Source organism: Aulostomus chinensis, chromosome 15 (genome assembly GCF_037954235.1).
Source record: "Aulostomus chinensis isolate RoL2024-O1b breed Wild chromosome 15, RoL_Achi_v1.0, whole genome shotgun sequence".
Lineage (NCBI taxonomy): Eukaryota > Metazoa > Chordata > Actinopteri > Syngnathiformes > Aulostomidae > Aulostomus > Aulostomus chinensis.
Window position 1 is genome coordinate 974782 of NC_141334.1, and position 18976 is coordinate 993757.

Sequence of the window (18976 nt, forward strand, 5' to 3'; positions counted from 1 at the left end):
TTAGCTAGCTGGGGGCCTGATATGACGGAGCAGCAGGGTCAGACGTAGAGAAGGACGCTGACGAGAGCTTCAGAGCTGCATGTCAAACTTCAAACACAAACATGATGCTGGACTGTAGCTTCAAACTCTGGTCATGTCTGATTCTTTAATTCTACATTCTGTCCAGGCACTGCAGAGCTCAGCATGTTTTTCCTTCCTTTGTTAATGTGTGCATAGGAACTTCAAAGCGAGTCCAGTGGATAACTGTAGTACTCTATAGCATGGTTCAGCAGTTACATAACACATCCTCTGGTACTAGAGGTCCTTGTTCTCAGCTGAATGTACAGTCCCTCCTCTGGCCACATTTGCTGATCTGAGAACGTGACGTTTTTGATGAAGCAAATTTAAAGTGAAGCAGAATATAATCAACAATCAGAGAACGTTTGGTTTTCATACAAGAACTAAAGTACACTTGAAGATTGAGAGGCCGTCGAGCAACCGAAGGGTCGCCGGTTCCATCCGTTCCCCCGGTGACCGTGTCCAAGTGTCCTTGAGCAAGATACTGAACCCCTCACTGCTCCTGATGGCCCTGAGACAGACTGGTGACCCGTCCAGGGTGAACCCCACCTCTCACCCAATGTCTGCTGGGATAGGCTCCACCCCCTGCCCCCCTTCACTGATAAGCGGTATAGAAAATGGATGGTACTTGAAGATTGTGAGTGTTCTGAAACTACGGCCCAGTTTGAGCACTTGACCCTCCCCCTTTGAGTGACACTCACTCCAAGAGTTGACAGCCTATCAGGTTAAACCCAGCTGAGGTAGTAGGGATGAGAACAGATGATCAGAACATGTGATGGCCCACGGGGCTCCCTGGAGGGGCGGAGCCATAGTCCAGACCGCTTGGTGGGGGGTAACTGCTTACTTAAAATGGGGAGAAAACTTAGAAATTTAAATATAAAAAAGCACTATAAAGACTAAATTCAGAATATACATAAAACAGAGGGTGTGTGTGTGTGTGTGTGTGTGTGTGTGTGTGTGCAATTTAAAACGACTGTGTAAGATGAATATTGGCGGTACCATGAGGTACGAGGAGAACACTTCCACTTCCCTCCTCCTGTCAGCAATGACACAGAAGCTGAAATTCCTCTGTTTTCATTTCCTTCACATGTTCTTTAGACTGCTTTTCTTTGAGAGACAGAAAGGGGCGTGGTTTAAGGTTTTTTAAGTGAAATGGGCGTGGCCAGGAAGTCCAGGTAGCTTGGCTGGAGCTGATATAACAGCTGACGTGGTTCAGGTGTGTCGTCAGTGAGACACCAGTTTGTTGAAGTCCTTTCTTCCTGAGGGAGGTGGGAGGTGAGGGGTTGCAATCCTCAACTTCAAAGTTTGTTGAGGTCCTGACAGACTCTCAGACTGGGAGAATCCTTCTGGCCTCAGCACCCACCCTTCAACCCAACTGAGGACCGGGACCAGACTCGCCGTTTGTCAGAGGGAGTGAAGACACGGCCGGTAAGCTGCGGTTCTGTTTTTGCTGGTTGTTGTAGTTGGATCCTTGGGTCCCCAGCAGTCGTTGGGGATCGTCCCTTTGTTGCGCTGGTCTCAGCACCTGAACCCAAAGATTTCCTATCAGAGGGTTTGAATGATGATTTTTAGTCTCTGTCTCTCTCTCTCTCTGTCTCTGTCCGTCTCTCTCGCTCTGTCTCTGTCCGTCTCTCTCGCTCTGTCTCTCTCTCTGTGTCTATAGTGAGATATTTCATGTTAAACATCCCAAGCTTTTCTGTTGAAAGCGATTTAAGTTCACGAATGCTTAGAAAGGTGAAATAAAATCCATGGAAGATCCACCTGGTCACTGGGTCACATGGTGAAGGCCTGAAAAACCAGGAGCATCACGATGATGAGACGAGGGCTTGAGAAAACACGAAGTCACTCTAAAGTCTCAAAGTCTTGTCAGGAGCCTCCCAGGCGGCCTCAGCTGACTCTGGTCCACACTGGAAAATGTAATTGATACAAACACTGGATTTGAATTTGGACTTTGACAAAAGGCTTTAAATAAAACAGGGAGCAGCTGGCGGGTCGGCACACATTAGCATTCAGGAGACGTGGCGCTCAGACGCAGTCAAAGGTAGAAGTGCCAAATGGAAGCTGTTGAGGTGATGTTTGTCTGAGCCAGATTAAATCATAAGAAACCATGATGCAACTGCGAGAAGTATATCAGTAAGGAAATGAGCCGCGTGGGGCTCTGAGGGATCCTGGAGCTGTGCAAGATATTGAAGAGTTGTTTCAGGAGTGTGTAGTCACCTGTGTGTTTTCATTCGCCCAGATAGCTTTGTGGCTACATGGGGAGCAGGAACCAGCTATTAATATCTTGTTTAATGGCTTTGAGCATTAAAATGCAACTCATCATCTTTGTTATGTCCACCTTGTTCCTCCATTCCCTCCTTAAAGCTCACAAACACAAGAACACCACCTCTGACATCACATGAACGCAGCAGACGGCGCCGCTCACCCTGTATGACCCCCATATGACGTGGGTGACACGGGGGAACACCGCTAACCAAGCGGTGGTGGACTTGAGTCTCTGGGTCTCTTGTGTTCTCACGATAATCATCCAAATGTTGAACAGCACCGGCACGCCGACGAGCAGGTCACCCTCTCAGCTCAGGAACACTTCCTGATGATTCTGGCTGAAAACGTGACTACAAAATAATTCCCGTTGTCACCAAACACCGGAGCTTCGGACTCCAGCTGAATTATAATGCAGCTTTACAGCAGAGGAGAGGAGCCGGCTGGCCTGCAAGTTAGCAGGGAATTTATGAGTTCTTCTTTTTCTTTTGACCTTCTCACGAAGGTTCTTCTGAGTTAATGTTTGTGGTGCATTCAGGGTCACACAGGGGAGGTTGTACTTGTTGTTCCTGCACAGACTTTTTCTTCTGTGGAAAGAGAAACAACCCAGAGAACCTCTAATGGATCCTTCAGGATGGATGAGCTTTGACTGCAGCCTGTGGCTCGTTTTTCTCGAGCTCTTCCTGCCTCATCAGTCCACGTGTGAACGGCGCTTTAGGAAGAAGTAGAGTGCAATCTTAAAAATAGTCATGTAAAGTAAAACACAAACAAGGCAATAATTTAGCCACACATCATTTAAGCAGAGCACGAGTTGTTCTTCTGTCTTCAGTCTTTGTTCCAAACGTTTTCAAGAAGACGCTGAGTTTGACTGAGCAGAGGCGACGGGTGGGTGACACCCCTCCTGCAGTTGTGACACTTTCCTGGCATCACTTTCACACCTTTCATCTGATGAAGCGTCCGGCGTTTCCTCTTGGTTGTTGCCGTCTGGTTGACGAGGGCGCACACGCAGAGAAGCAGCAGCTCTGCTGATATATTTGGATGGAAGATGCCAGCAGCCAACACGTGAAGAATAGCTTCTCCTTCTGGAAAGAAACACGATCTTTCTCTTCGTGTTAACATTTGATACCGAAGTGATCTGAGGACACGTGAGACGCGCTGGTCGACGCTGCTTCTTTCTGATTGCTGATCGTGTCGATGTTTTCCTGAACGCTCTCAGTAGTGAGGGCCTGTGTCGTAGCCATCAGGTGTTTTTGTTGCCCCAAAACTGCAGGTAGCAACTTTTCTCTTTCTATCTTCCTCCTTCCATCTTTCCTTGTGGCGCCGTCGCTTTGCATCTGCAACACGGCAGAGTTCCAACTCCAGGACGTGAAGCTTCCTGCACAGATTCCCTCCCTGAGCATCTGTCCATTGGAACACGCTCCCGCTTGTGAGCGGTGAGGCCGGTCTCTGGCTGGCGTTTCTGTCTGCCTGCCGGGGATTCGCTGACCTTCCCTCAGCGCGCACATGTGCACATGCACACGCGCGCACACATGTGCACATGCACACACGTGCCATTGAGCTTCTGAGGAATTGTTGCTGTTCATTTACTCAAATATTTAATGCACTGTTTGACCTCCTTTAAATACCGAATCAGATTTATCTCATTTGTTGAGGCTGACTTTTTTTCATGTGAAAACCTTCACTTCAGGAATGCATTTTTTTTTTACCTGTGGTTCAACTCAAACTTTGTTCACTCGTAGTTTCTGATTTCTGCAAATGAGAGCAAAACGTGACATGATTTTCATAAATCGGCTCATTTGTCTTTTTTAACATGTAAACGCATGTTTGTGGACCTTCTCACTCTCACCTGAGAGGGCAGGTTTTAATAAGCTCTCATTGAAATGAGAGATTTGCACAAACGATCACGACTCTCCCACATGAGCCTCCAACCGTGGATGCGAGGTCGCTACGTGCCAAACGTGTGCGATAACCAATCACAATACGTGAATGACGGATCCCCGGGCCTGATGCCTGTGGGACCGATCAGTTCTCCAATAATCCACCTGCATCCTGTCACATACGGCACACTCACGACCTGCACCACCCTGGTGCATGTGAGCGTCTACGGGAGCCTGCTCCTCTCCCCAGGCGTCGATGGTGATCGACCTGGGGGGGCAGTTCGTGGAGGATGTACGCCCCAGTAAGCAGTGGAGCCCTGACAGCTTTCACATCTCTGAGGAAACGTTATCCAGGAGGGCGCGCAGGAGATGTGCCAGGGCCTGCAGCCCATCCGCTCATTACGCCGCCGTCAGCTGACATCCAGCCAACTGCAACCGCCGCACAGGCAAGCACAGAGGTGCTCGAACAGACGGCGCGTCACATCTTTCATTCTGTCTTTGGCAATGTTGCGGTCCAGCGCTTGTATTTAGGCATCAATACACTTTTGCATGACCAGCAAATGAAGGTGAAGCTCCAGAGATCAGCGGCTGGATCATCACGTAGGAGATTGGCTCCAGCACGACGCTGCAGCTCCGTCACCTGCTGCTCCAGCAGGAACCACGTCAGTTCATGATGACCAGCTGCTTCATTTCACAGATATTCTTTATTTTCTTTAAACTTGTACTCTTGACGTCTTTGCTTTAGTAATGAATCTGTTCTTCATAGCCAGTTTATGACTTGCCTTTAGTGTTTCGCTTCTAAAAATGACAAAATGCTTCCTAAAATCTCAGACTGAAAAGACTGATAGACTGAATGATTGTGTCAAAGCATCAGAGCATATCTGAAGTGTCCGTCCACCTGAGAGGAGCGGCGCACCTGCTACTGATCGCCAGCAGCTTCTAGTGCTCGGGTTCTGCTGTTAATGGGTTCCAACTGGACGCCGTCGCCTCTCACTGGTTTGGTTTTCTTGAACTTCTCAAGTTCCTTCAAAGCTTCAACTGAGGAACACTGAAATACAGAAATCCTGCTTCTGCCCTCCCCTGGGTCATGGTTCTGGTCTGCTTGGTGAATATGTTGTTGTTTTGGTTGACCAGAAAATAAACTGTTTAACTCGTAATTTTAAAAACTTCACTGAAGCTTCAGAAAACTGAAAGTGAAGAAATGAGAGCTGCTGAGCTTCGTCCATTTCAGTTTAAAGAACCCGGCCGTCCCACTGGGGCCCAGACTGACATGCAAGAGCTCAATAATTCATAGCTCACCCTCTTTAATTCATGTTCATATGGCGCCAGTTTATGCGCTGCTCGTGTGTGTGTGTGTGTGGGGGGGGGGGCACGAGGCTGGTACGTGTGCTTACAAGAACACAATGATGAATGAAACAGAACCACACCAACTCTGGACCTCATGAATCTGCTGATGACACGCATCTTTCTGTCCTTGTGTGAACACAGTTGTAGTCAGGTGTGTGTGTGTGTGTGTGAGGGGGGGGGGGTATCATACTGCACCAAAGACCTGTCATGTGACCTGGAGGAGACTGCTTGCTGTCGGTCACCCTCTCTCTGAGGGGCCTGTCGTGAGACGTCACCTAGCGCGTCTTTGGAATCTCCTTTTCATGCCAAATCCGCGTCTTTTCAAAGGGCCTCTGAGGAGATAAGTGGGCCTCGCCAGCCTGTCTCTGGAATACAAAACGCCCTTCTTAGCATAGCGAGGTGAAAAGGGAAAGATAACAGCCAGGGAATTTGTCAGCGAGGAGAGTGCATGAATGTAGACCTTATGGGGAGATAAGGATGGGACAGACGGGGACGAGCGTGTGCATGGTCAAGAGGGTGTGGACGGAGAGACAAAGACGTATGACGGAACATGGTGCTGAATGGGAACGGATGGAAACATTCAAACAACCTTCCCTCTGGTCCTAACGACACCAAGCCAATGACAAAGGCTCTTAAACATCCATCTGTTTTCCTCATGGTTCACCTTTGGTTTCTGGTTGGAGGCAAAACCATAAATGACCTTGAAAATACAGGTCATGCTGGGAACCAGTCTGCACAGCCAGGTTTCCAGGGACAACGCAGCAATGTGGAGATTTCTGCTTGAATAAAACTGAAAGGGATCTGGAGTCGTTAGCAGGACCGCATGTTTTGTTCCCGATGGTCCAAGGACTGCTGTGGTGGTACCAGGACTCATCAGTGGCGTGGCGGCAGCTCTTGTGAAGGTGTGGTCACATCGCAGCATCAAACCCTCAGCAACACCGTGGTTCAGGTAAAATAGCAGGCAGACATGGTGGCTGGAGTTGACATGACGAGTTACCAGGGGTGTAGCAAGTCATCCGCGACATCGATGTATCGATTTATATTCCTTGGATCCATCTGTGCTCAGCCAGTTGGCCTTCCGGATGACATTTATCGATCTAACATTGTTTTAAAATGTAATCGATCGATTGTATCGATACTAGGAAATAACACTGCATTTATCACTGAAGAATTGATGTAAATGTGTTGTTTTTAGTACTTTAATGATGGACGTTAAATGTTACTCGTTATGGTTGGCCTGTCTGTGACGTCATCGCCACGCGCCTGCAGCGGCACGAATTTCAGAGCAACAACACGTAGCATGGCGACAGAGGAGAAGCCGGCGAGCGAGAAATGATCAGGACATGGAGGAGCACCCAGCAGGTTGACCTGCTGGGTGCTCCTCATTCAGATAAAACATGAATGCATTTGCCATTGTTGTTTGTATCCATAATTAATTTATGCCCGATTCCTTACAAGAAACAGCAGGAATCTAGGAAACTTCACCTGCACTGTCAGGTATCCAGGTGTTTCTTTCACGGTCACACGGGTAGAAGTTTTGGCTGAAAAGTTTTTGAATCAATTTCAAGTCACTGGATCGTTGTAAATGAACCGATCACATCCTTGAATCGAATCCTTGTTAAAACGAATCATTACACCCCCCCTAGTTTCTTAAGCACCTGTGTCGTCATGGTTACAAGCCAGGTGAGGATGATGGTCACGAATGCGTGTCGGACACGATTCCAGGATGAAGCTGTGGTTCTCCCCCAGAAGACACGTCACCACATGACTCATCTTAGCTTGGCGTGGAAACAAGATCACCTGAGGGTAGATGAGAAGCTCCTCCTCCTCCTGTAGGACACCGGTGGGGGGGGCATCTTGAGAGAGGGCCTCTGAGGCCCCCCCATGCGCTCACTCACCCATCATAGGCTGCATATTAAATCAGCGGGTGAATGATGAAGCTTATCTCATATAAATTAGAGAAACATGCCGAATTCCCCCGGGCTTCAATCACCATGAATATTAAAGCAAACTCACAAGGTTACGGGGGAAGAAGAACGAGGACGGGCAGAGAAATGCGAGGATGGAAGGACAAAGAGCAGATCGCTGCACCAGTGAGGAGGAGGGGCGCCAATGACCATGTAATCACTTCACTCGCATCTGAAAGCGGTAAGCGAGTGAGGTAATTAAATGGCCTTGAGCCACGTGGGACGTGGCGGTGAATCTGTCCAGAAAAGTTTAGTAAACACAGCGTTGTTGCAGCTGAGGGACGCGTCGCTCTGGTCGAGCTGCACCCCCGACGGCTGCGGTTTGATATTTGTATGCCAGGGTGCTCGCCGTGATGTTGTCAAGTCAGCAGGAGTTCGCTGACCTGATGACAGCGTTCTAATGCCAACATGGTAGCGTCTCAGCAGCTTGGTGGCGTCCCACGAGGCCACAAGGCTGCTTGTTGAAGCTCTCGGATTTAGAATCCTTTTGTGCCTCCGTGGCTGTGAAAGTGTGTCTGCAGGACCGACCGTCGGCCCAAAGCATCGTGGGTGAACTGTAGCAGAGCGAACAGCAAAGCTAAGGACAAGACTGGCCGTTGTCAGGTTTACTGGAGTTTGAGGGATAGAACTGGTCATTGCTGTTCGTCCTGGATTGCTCACAGGAGCGCGGGCAGATACTTGAGTACATCTGAAGTCCTGAGTTTGGCTTTCAAGTCCAAGTCGTGGAGACAGCAGTGCCACAAATCCAGTCGCGTGGAGCTCCACCTAGTGGGCGTGTGTTTACTGAGTATTGCCGACTGATTCAGTGTACTTGTACCAGAAGTGACAGCATCCTAAATGCCATACAGTTATAGAAACAACCACCCTGAACACATCGGAGCAAAATATAACCAGGAGACGGAAAATCTGAGAGGCAGGAAGACTGATTCTCGCTGGCATCCTGACCAGTGAATGTGGTTTTATTATCTGGAAGTGAATGCAGCATCGCAGAGAGACAGGAAACAGATGAGTCAGCCGAGTCTCTGGCTTCCTCCCGTCTGACGTCTAATCGGATCAAAGGGCGGCTGCTTGCTCTCGCCTCCATCTGGCACTCCCACATTCCCATCTTAATGCCTCGTCTCTTTTCACTGGCTTCACACTTCAGATACACAGCTGGGCCACGAGTGATGCAGTCTCACTTGGTGGTGGTGGTGGTGGTGCTCCATCTCTCACACACACACATATACACACACACTCGGGGCAGGATAGTCCAGCAGTCAGGCTGGTGACCAGAGTGTCAGCTCCAGCTACACTAGCATCTGCTGCTACGTCACACCACAACTCTCTCTACTGTAGTTTATGTGTGTTTATAGTATTCAAGGTAGTACAGCGACAGGTCCAGAGTAACAAGTCACCCCAGACGCCTGACAGGTGGAGCTGCTTCTCACACCTGCGTGACCATCTCACGTGACGCTGATTTGTGGGATCAGAAGTTATTGGTTTTAGTTATGATGAATATTGACATGAATACGTGTAGGATGGAGCAGTGGTCCTCACCGTGGCCCCCCAGCAAGAAGGTTGTGGGTGGAGCCCCGGCTGCAGCACGGGGTCTTTCTGGGTGAGTCTCCATGTTCTCCCTGTTCCTGCTGGGTTCTCTCTGGTACTCCAGCTTCCTCCACAGTCCAAAGACATCAAGAGGGACCAGGTTAATCCAGACTCTAAATTGACCGTAGGCGTGGCTGGGAGAGCCAATGGTTGTCTGTCTCTATGTGTTGGCCCTGCCATGGACTGGTGACCTGTCCAGGGGGAAGGCTGCTGGGATAGGCTCCACCCCCACCACCCTCAACAGGAGGAGAGGGAAAACATGGAGGGATGGATGAATATTGGCGGTACCATGAGGTACGAGGAGAACAGATGATTCCACTTCCCTCCTCCTGTCAGTAATGACACAGAAGCTGAAATTCCTGTTTTCATTTCCTTCTCATGTTCTCTAGACTGGTTTTCTTTGAGAGACAGAAAGGGGTGTGGTTAAGGTTTTTTAAGTGAAATGGGCGTGGCCAGGAAGTCCAGGTAGCTTGGCTGGAGCTGACGTGGTTCAGGTGTGTTGTCAGTGAGACACCAGTTTGTTGAAGTCCTTTCTTCCTAAGGGAGGTGGGAGGTGAGGTGTTGCAATCATCAACTTAACCACTAGATGGCAGTTGATCTAAAGAACTTGAACTTTAAGTTAAGGGTCTTGGGTTTTGGGGGAAATGTCCGTCAGCTCTATTTATATTTTAATTGAAAATCTTTACATTTTTCCACTCTGGATCTTCATTCAAGAGGCTTGAGTCGGATTCAAGACCCAGAGACTGACCAGCTCCTGGGCTGGCGCTCTATAACTGACCTGAGACCAGTTCAATGTTGGTGTGAGGAGGCTGGGAAACAAACTGACATCTGCCTCTCTCCAGTGACATTTCTCAGTGTGCATTATTGTCATGAAAAATCCAGCTGCAGCGCCCGAGCTGGTCTGCCTCAGCCCTTCGATAGGAAATTAAAATGTTTAACACTGAATTATCCTGGTGAATGCATTTTTGAGCTCCCCTGCACGCCACCGCTGGCTGTAGGAGAACAAACGTGTGCCCCTGTAGACTTGCACAGTTTCATTTTCTGACTTCAATGAAAAGCAACTCAATCATCATCAAATAAAACAAGGATGCACAAATTTCAGGCCATTGTTTTTGGTAATTACAGGTTTTAATTTAATATAATGTGAAATCTCTCGCTGCGTGCCCCTCGCCACAATGGTTTAATCCATCCGCCCACCAGCTCATTCAAGACTGTGACAGAAAGCAGCGTTTACCAGCCCAGCAGCCTGTGGAGAATCGATTGGCTCTGGTTGGGGACAAAAAAGAAGATCATGCTGACGGATTTGAGGCAAGGCGCTCACACACACACACACACACACACAGGTGTTATTACAGCTAGTCACAGGAATGCAAGTGACATGGACAGGCCTGCAGATGAACATGTGCCTCTGATCTTGAATGTTAGACATGAGAATCGATCACGCCACCTCTGACCCCGCCCCCCCAGCGACCCGAGTTCTTGCCTCAGATCAGCGAGATGAACTGTCAAGATGAACAGCCGAATACCCCTGTGAACCGAGAGTGTTTGAGTTCACAGGTGAACAAAAGTTAGTCGCACACACACACACACACACACACACCCGTGCACACACACGGTCGGATGGCTCATCAGCGCTGGCCTTGTGGAGTCGGTGGGTGAAGTTGTCAGTGGAACAAAGAGCATCGCTGATCTCCGTCGGGACCTTGGAGGGTTCTATTTACCCAAAACTTCTCTTCAAATGGGCCCCGTCGCCTAGCGTTTCCTCCCCCAGCCGCGCTGACTGAGTTGAATCGGTGCTACCGAACATCGAGCCCCGTCTGGGTCACTACAAGGTTTCCATCAAGCACATCGTACAGCGACCGACGACAGCAGAATGGCAGCTATTCCAGCAGGCGGTTCTCTAGTGGCGACCACTGACTACTACTGAAGGCGCATCGGCTCTACATCCAGCAGCAGCTCCTGTGGCAGTTCGGAGTACAGTGGAGAGGTCATCCCTCACCATCCAGGGCTCCCCAAGCAGGACTCGGGCCATTGGTGGTCCAGTTTCTTCTTTGGGAAGCAGCCGGGGATGACCCCTCTGACTGAGGAGGCACAGCAGAGGGTGGGGGTTCCAGGTGCAGTGACCAATGGTCAAATCACCTGCGTTGCCAGGGAGATGGTGATGCAACGCCAGGTGAGTGAGAGCAGCGACGCAGGAAGCCCCACCCCTTCCTGATCCTGCAGTCTTATCTGACCCAGCCTGCACCTGAGGAAGCGACCAACGACCAACGCTAGGTGACGGGAGGATGTCCCGTTTACAACCTTATTAGTTTTTTTAATCATTCATTGTAGTATAGGCTGCCTCGTTTTGTAACTTTGTTTTGTATTGACAACCAAAAAGAAAATTAAAAAAAAAAAAGAAGAAAAAAAAAGAAGTTGTCAGTGCCTTCCTGCCCCTCCCGGCGACCTGAGAGCGGCTGATCTTTGCCTGCTGCGAGCGCTGAAGAGCAGGTTCACATCTGCAGCTGATTGGTGATTTTTGCAGTGTTTATAAAAACAAGAAGGAACAGAACAGAAAGCTCTGATTCTGTGCAGCGTTCCACGCTTACCAGCCAAGAACGATTCTGTCAACAACCACCAGCACTTTCTACCGGAACATGTTAGCATCACGTTCCAGCAGCACAGAACCCGCCGTGTTCTATATTGGCTGCTAGCATGTGACCTTTGAGCTGCAGTTAAGTCAGAAAAGGAGGAATAAACTAGGAAACCGAACCCAGAAACCCTTCGGCCTCAGGCTACTGGCCAGACTCGTATCTGAACCATCAGTACGGAGCAGAACTGTGTCCTTCCCAGATCCCAGCTGAATTCCAGAGTCGGCTCTTCATTTGTAACGTTGCGGTGACACGGAGGTGGATGATGAATTTATACAGTGTTTAATTTATTGATCTGAGTCAGCTTGACGTTTGTGATTTCATATTAACGGCCTCTCTCTCAGACGCCGTTTAATTTGGCGTTATCAGAAACACTAACAGGAACACAGCTGTGCCGCCTCATCAGCCATGCTGTGGGACAAGAGGAGAGGGAGATGGGACCTGAACGAATCAACTGCAAATGACAAGACTGATTTGATTTCTCATTCTGCCATGGGAGAGGAGCACAATTTCAAGCTGAAAATGGGAAAGGGTCCATTAATTCATTAGCATGAAATATAACTTTGGGTGGAGTTGGAGTTGTTATTGTAGCTCTGGGGAGACGCAGCGCTGCTGCAGCAGATGAAAACCCCAAACAGGCTTGAGCAAATTGAGTGAGAGCGTATTGTGAGTGACACACTGGATAGATGGCGGGTTCAGCCGGCGCTTCGCCAAAGAAGTCTTCCCCTCCAGTCCTCCAGTCCCCTGCTTTTAAATATGAAGACCATATGGCAAATGGAGCCAGACCAGTGGCGGTGAGGGCGGCGGCGAGCCTGATTTATGGTCTGACGTCCTATCATCCAATTGCCCTCTTGTCGTGGGCTTTATGATATCATATTTATTGTAATTCAAAAAATTCCTTTTGAGTCAGCGATGATGATATTGGCTTTCTGAAGTCTGTCAAACAGCAGAACCCCGGGGGCTGATCCTGTTGGGTTGCCATGGCGATGGGGGTCGGGACCCGCTTTAGGAACCACACAAATCAAACCCTGTGGCAGCGTGTAACCATCCCAGCCCTAATTAATGAGTGCCTCACCTTCACGTACCGGACGGGGCGACCAAATGCAGCATCTTGGTACGCAACGTCCCTGCTGAGAGGAACGACCATCAGATTCGGCTGTACTGGTCACTTTGTAGAGACTCAGACTTCTCAGTTGCTGGCTAAACTGGTAGCATCTCAGTTCTGTGGTATTTCTGGCAGGTAAATCTCTGTTCCAACCACAGCTGTCACGGCGTCAGCGACTGTCTGCAGAAAACTTTAGAGCGATGATACAAATGTCCATTTTTCTCAAGTTTCCGAGCAGTTCCCTCATCCCAAGTGACAGCGGGACACCTTCCCACCCGTGGAGCTCATGTAGATTACAGGTGCTGAGCTGCTCCCCAGCACGCCGCGGCTTAGCGCCCCGAGAGTTGCTAAAAACCAACTCCTGCTCTGACAGAGCAGCTGCCGATTACAGAGCAGTCCTGCGTGACGTAATGCAACACCAGGAAGGATCGGGTCACCGTGAGTCACTGGTGAACACTTGTGTGTGTGTGTGTGTGTGTGTGTGTGTGTAAGTTTTTTTCATAGATGCTTCCTGCACTGGGACTCATGGAGTCTCCTCTGACACGTTGTCATATGTGTGACGTCCATCTTTTCACAATCTTACAATTTAGCAGCACAGATGTTGGAAGGAGTTCAGTCGTCTTCGTTCACCAGAAAAGGGACGTGACAATTTGTCGGCACAGTGAATGACACTTAACACGCTTTGTCAAGCCTGATCCTGGATCAGTGGCCTGCAAACAGGATTTCCGGAGCAGAGATCTTACCTTCAGAGTAGAAGCAGCAGTGCCTTGTCAGCGTTCTGTTCTCGTCAGAGTGGCGTGTTTAAAAAGGTCCTCCTGCTTGTGTCGACACCCCCACTCCAGCTCCTCCTGGTGTCTCAGCTCTGGAGGTTACATTTATTTCATTAAACTACTTTTATTCGTTCACACTTCAAAAGTATTTGCTCCGTCCATTGTTAAAAGTACACAAAGAACTCAATACAGCTACAACCAACTAGTGTTTGAGTGGTGTAATTACAGCGCGACACAGCCAGACTGTCAGAATTGGAAATGCTCGTCAATGGCGTAGGTCACATGACCAGCCTATGATTGTGAAGCTAGCTTGTTGGTAGTCGCTAAGGTCGGCTCGATGCACTCAGGCCCAACTGAATTGTGGGTAACGGTTCAGTCCATGTTTGCTGTCACATTTGTGGGCCTGTGTTTTCTGAGCTGACTGACACCTCCAGGCTCAACCAGCTCAGCGCATCCATGAGGGATTGACGTAAATTCTTGTTTTGTGTTTTCCTCGAGTGCTGATAAGATTTACAAAGACAACCCAACGGAACCGAGTCTGACGTCCGGCTCCAGCTGTGCTCCAGCTGTGCTCCTGCTACGCTGCGGCATCACAAACATTCTTCCTGCCGTATTTTTCCCTCCTGGTCCAACTATTGATTTCCTCCATGCAGGTTTGATTGATTTGCTTGTCCGTAACCAATCAGGAGGTGCTATCGGTGCACTTGAGAGACGAAACCATCGGCAGAAGCAGCTAAAGGTCACGCGCGTCTCGAGGCTGCGGCGGGAATGCGTCTAATCTCCAACTCTGTGTTGCTTTCCAAGACGGATGGGAACCGACCAGGGAAGGTCGTCTCCTTTGATTTGAGGGCAGGAGCGTAGGAAGGCTCCCACCCACCAACCACAACCTCCCAGGCTTCTTAACTGGATGGTGGTGGCGGCGGCGTGGGGGGGCTAACTGGAAGCTGTGGTGGAAAGGAGCTGTTTCCACTGAGAACCTTTTGCTGCCACCACTTCTTAGTCCCAGTTCTCGATGCCCACCGATGGCCTGTACCTCAGCAGCATCACAGTTTACCCAAGTTTGAAGTTTTCCTCCTGGGTAATGACCAAAACATCTTGTAGCACCCCTGAAATTGAATTTCTTTAAAAACCCGTTGAATTCCTCAAGTCTTTCATATTTGATGAGAGATCCTGGTGCTGCGCCGGCTCTTATCTGCTGCTGTTGACTTCCACAGACGCGCTTCTTCCTCGATCAGACAGGAAAGAATTTAATCCAGCACCAAGGTCAAAGATATATCTTGTTAAAAATGGATAATTGGATTACAGCCATGCATATTTGCTTCGTCATGAACAGCGACAAAGCACACACACACACACACACACACACACACACGTGAGGAACGTTTGTCACTGCCAAAGATGGTCTCCCTCCCTCCTCCTCATTCTACTGAACACAAACTCCAGCAATCGCAGAATCAAGCTGCCTGCAGTCTGAATGATTTACTCCTCTCTAACTCCAATATTAATACGTTTCCTCAGCCGTGCTCTAATCCCACACAGGGAACATTATCAAGGAATTACACATGCTGCAAACAAACCTTGTGACTGTTTAAAATAAGTTTATAATCCATCCGGGGAAACAAATCACTCCACAAGCCAGGCAGAAGATGAGAAAAGTCTCCACTCGGCCGTCTCGCTGTCAAAGCTCAGGCACGAGTCGGCGATGGCAGGTCGCTATCGGGGCTGTTAAGACGGCAGGAATGTGGTTGTTGGTTCTGGTACAACCGTTAACTGGAACAACCTGCCACACGTCAGTGACGGCAGGCCCACACACACCGAGGTGGTTTATAACCGCCATGTTTTTGGTGAATTATTTTTTGCTCACTCTGCTGTTTTAAAATCCCTTTATGGAAACGAGTCTAGAAAAGACGATTCTCCACCAACACTGCCTCATCGTGCAGGCTGTGTGTGTGTGTGTGTGTGTGTTCTCATGCTATCCTGCACACACAGAAACACCCCAAACTGTTCGTGTTCAAAGGTCTCATCAAAACAGCATCTGTCTGACTGACTGAGTGCAGCTTTTCCTACCCGTGTGTGTGTGTGTGTGTGTGTGTGTGTGTGTGTGTGTGCGCGTGCGTGCACACGTGCTCAGGACAAGACCCCCTAACCATCCGAGCCCACTCTGAGAGCAGCTTGTCATCCTCGACAGCTCTGCTCGCTGAAACGTCGCTGGAGGATATTAGCATGGTGCCTCCTCTGGTTCTTATCAGTGTGATAGCGCCAGCTCTCAATGAGTCAGTGACTGCTGAATACGCCGGCATGTTTGACGTGGTTGCTCTGCTGCCCCCTGTGCTCGGTGGCTGCAGGAGGCCTGGACGTGGAGCCCTGTTAAGGATACATGATCCGATCCATCCAGAAGGAACCGGCTTTGTTTCCTCAGAGGTTTCCGTTTGGGAAAGTCCTGCTAATGTTTAGCTTTTCTTCCTGTCAGAATCCTGTTAGACTTTTCACTATTCACTCCTCTGAAGGAGGACTCCGATTTTTCCGAGCTAAATTCTCGTCTGCTCAGCAGCAGCAGAAACGTATTCCTCTTTTTCTCTCAACTGTTGCATTCATGCTGTCCAGGGTCTGACAGGAACTTTTCGTTTTTTTCATTTTCAGCACTTTTACTGTCACACCTGGCTGCTAGCTTAGCTACACAGAACTGGAGCATTGGGGCAAGTTTTCTTATTCCATCCCAAAAGTCATCAGATGCACCAGAATCCAGGACCGTCTAAGTCTGCATTAACAGAACCAGGATTGTGTTTTAGCTTATTATTATTTAGCTTATTTTACACTCAGATATGGAGTTGGAACTACTTTCACCTCAAAAGCTCCATGGTTACTTGGGTCAACAGAGTTCCTGACGCTCCACTGAAAGCGCGGAACTGGAACAGCTGGACAGCGCTGAGTGTTTCAGCTGCTAGCAGACAGAATCTGGTTGTAGGAATGAATGTCGTCAGGTGACGTTCCTCCTTGGGTCTGGTTGGAATGAAGGCGTGGCGAGGCGATGAGGCCCAGCCCCCTGATCGTCTGAGTCGTTGTTGTTTGGCGCTGCACACATCTGCATTTGGGATGTTTGTCTCACCTGGTGGTTTGGTGCTTTGGTGAAATGTGACAGTGACAATTGCCTCATTTAAGCAGCTTCAAAAAAGCCTCCGCACTGGAGCAGACCAGGCGTGAGACGCTCATGGTCTGGCCGTGACATCATCGCGTGTCGTATTCACTACCAATTAAAGAGATGGAGACCAAGAATTAGCCACCAAAATAAGCACTGAAGTATAAATGTAGGAAGTCCCGCCCCCTTCAGCAGACATGGCACAGTGCTGGATGCAGTTGAGATTCAAATCCAACAGGTCCCTCCAGACCCGACACACTGGTCCTTTCCTTTAACACTGAAGGTTTCCCACAGTCGGGCACGTGTGTGTCATGTCTCAGCCTTTCTCATCGTGAGTGGATATTTAATTCGGTGGAAAAGCCTCTTTCCTCCAGGGAGATGTCACTCTCGGCGGCACCTTTCATGAAGCGGTGGAACTGGTAGGAGCAGCGTTTCCTCTCTTCTCCGTCAGGCTGCATTTGCAGGTATTAGTTTGAAAGAAGGTCAAGTGGAAAGTGGGTAATAGGATGAACCCGGTTGGTGAACGAGGGGGGGCACACAGCCTGGCAGGGCGGCGGCCGGACAGGTGAAGTGCAAGAGCTGCAGCGCCGATCGAGCGGATCTGTGCGGTTTATCCATCCGGTCCATTTACAACTCAGCGGCCAGGAGCATCCCACGTACAGCTGCATTTCCATTTGTACGGCGCGACTAATGAAGGATTGGCAAAGGCAATCAGCTGAAATATGTCATTTTTATGAAAAGGGAATTATCCTAAAGCGTCTTAGGGGTGAGTCACCGCTCCCAGGCCACAGTTGAAACTCGCTCCTTGTTATCTCCCTGCTGTTAATTTCGATTGATGAACTAAAGAGCCTGGGAACCGGATTTCTCTCTGAATTAAACATACAAACGTGAACTGGTCGGCGGTGAAGCTTTTCCTGCCTCTGTTTTTTTTGTAATCATTTTGAAACAGAGCTTCAACTTGCTGCAGGCAGCTGATCCAGCAGCAGTCACTCTCATCGCTTTTCTTCCACATCGTCAGGAGCGCCTACATGTTCGCTTTGATTGGGCGGTAAAAGATACAACCAGGAACTGGCCGGACTGGTGAACTGGTTGCCGTAATGAATGAATTCCGTTAACTGTGGTTTTCTTCAAACCTGACGTATTAACGGCTTCCTCCTGACGTCACTGTCGTCTACTGAAACTTCCATGTTTGTCTTTTATACGTCGCGTCCACACCAGTGAACGTGGAAGTTACGTGTCCGATGTGAATGTGGGTTCACAAGTGTTAACAGCAGAGGTTCGTCCAGGAGACACAGCCGTGCGCCGGTGGTGAAGACTGCTTTGATTCAAACACGCTACTCTTCAGAAATCAGTTCCTCGTTTTACCATCAAACGAGCACCAACAACTCAGCTCCTCTCTCATGGAAGGTGAGCCAGTTACAGGCAGGTGGGTGACGTTTATGAGCGATTCAGCCCAGAATCAAAACCTAGAAATTCAGTTTGTGGCGCCGCTCCTGTCAGCAGGTGAGCTCTGGTGAGGCTCCTGCCGTCTTTGGGCTGGTAGTGAACCTCCAGCAGGGGCGTCAGACCAGGAAACCCCGCCCTCAAGGTGACTGACTCCGCAGAAGAGGATTCAAATCCAACCTTCTGAGTCTCACTGGGTCGGCTGCTCCAGACGAAGAAGAACCTGATGGCGGCGCGGCCACGTGTCCTGGTTCCTGTCCTTCAAAGGTTTCATCTGATACTCTGAATACTCAGGTTACAGCAGGGCTGACGTTAACTACCTGTGTGTGTGTGTGTGTGTGTGTGTGTGTGATTCTGAGGACATCGAACGCGGCGTTGTTTCATGCACTCAGGTGAGCTCAGCTCTTCTCTGAACATCTTCTCAACATGCAGCTAAGACCGATTCATCATCTCTGCTCCTCCTCCTCCTCCTATCGTACTGCCATCCAGCCTCCTTGTCAAGCGCATCCTGACATGCACCGCATCTGCGATGCACCATGAATAATGATTGTGGCGTGTCGATGATGCGAACTCGTGTGAGCAACAGAACTGAATTGTCCGGACTTCTGTCGGGGGAAAGCTGCCGGCTGCACCAGCACAAAGGCTTGAAAGGTCGAAGCATCGCCATAAGCAGCCTTCAGAGTCATTCCAGATGTACGATCCAAGAGGAGGCCGGGACTTCCAGGAACATGAGCAGCAGATCTCCATCGCTGGGTGTTTTTATCGTTTGCAGCCCCCCCCTGTCTCTCAAAGTTATTA

General features: G+C 49.4%; 1 pseudogene; it reads left to right on the forward strand.

Moving 5' to 3' along the window:
- The first annotated feature begins 10750 nt into the window (after window positions 1–10750).
- Window positions 10751–11491, forward strand: LOC147248106 (pancreatic progenitor cell differentiation and proliferation factor B pseudogene; annotated as a pseudogene).
- Window positions 11492–18976: the final 7485 nt, after the last annotated feature.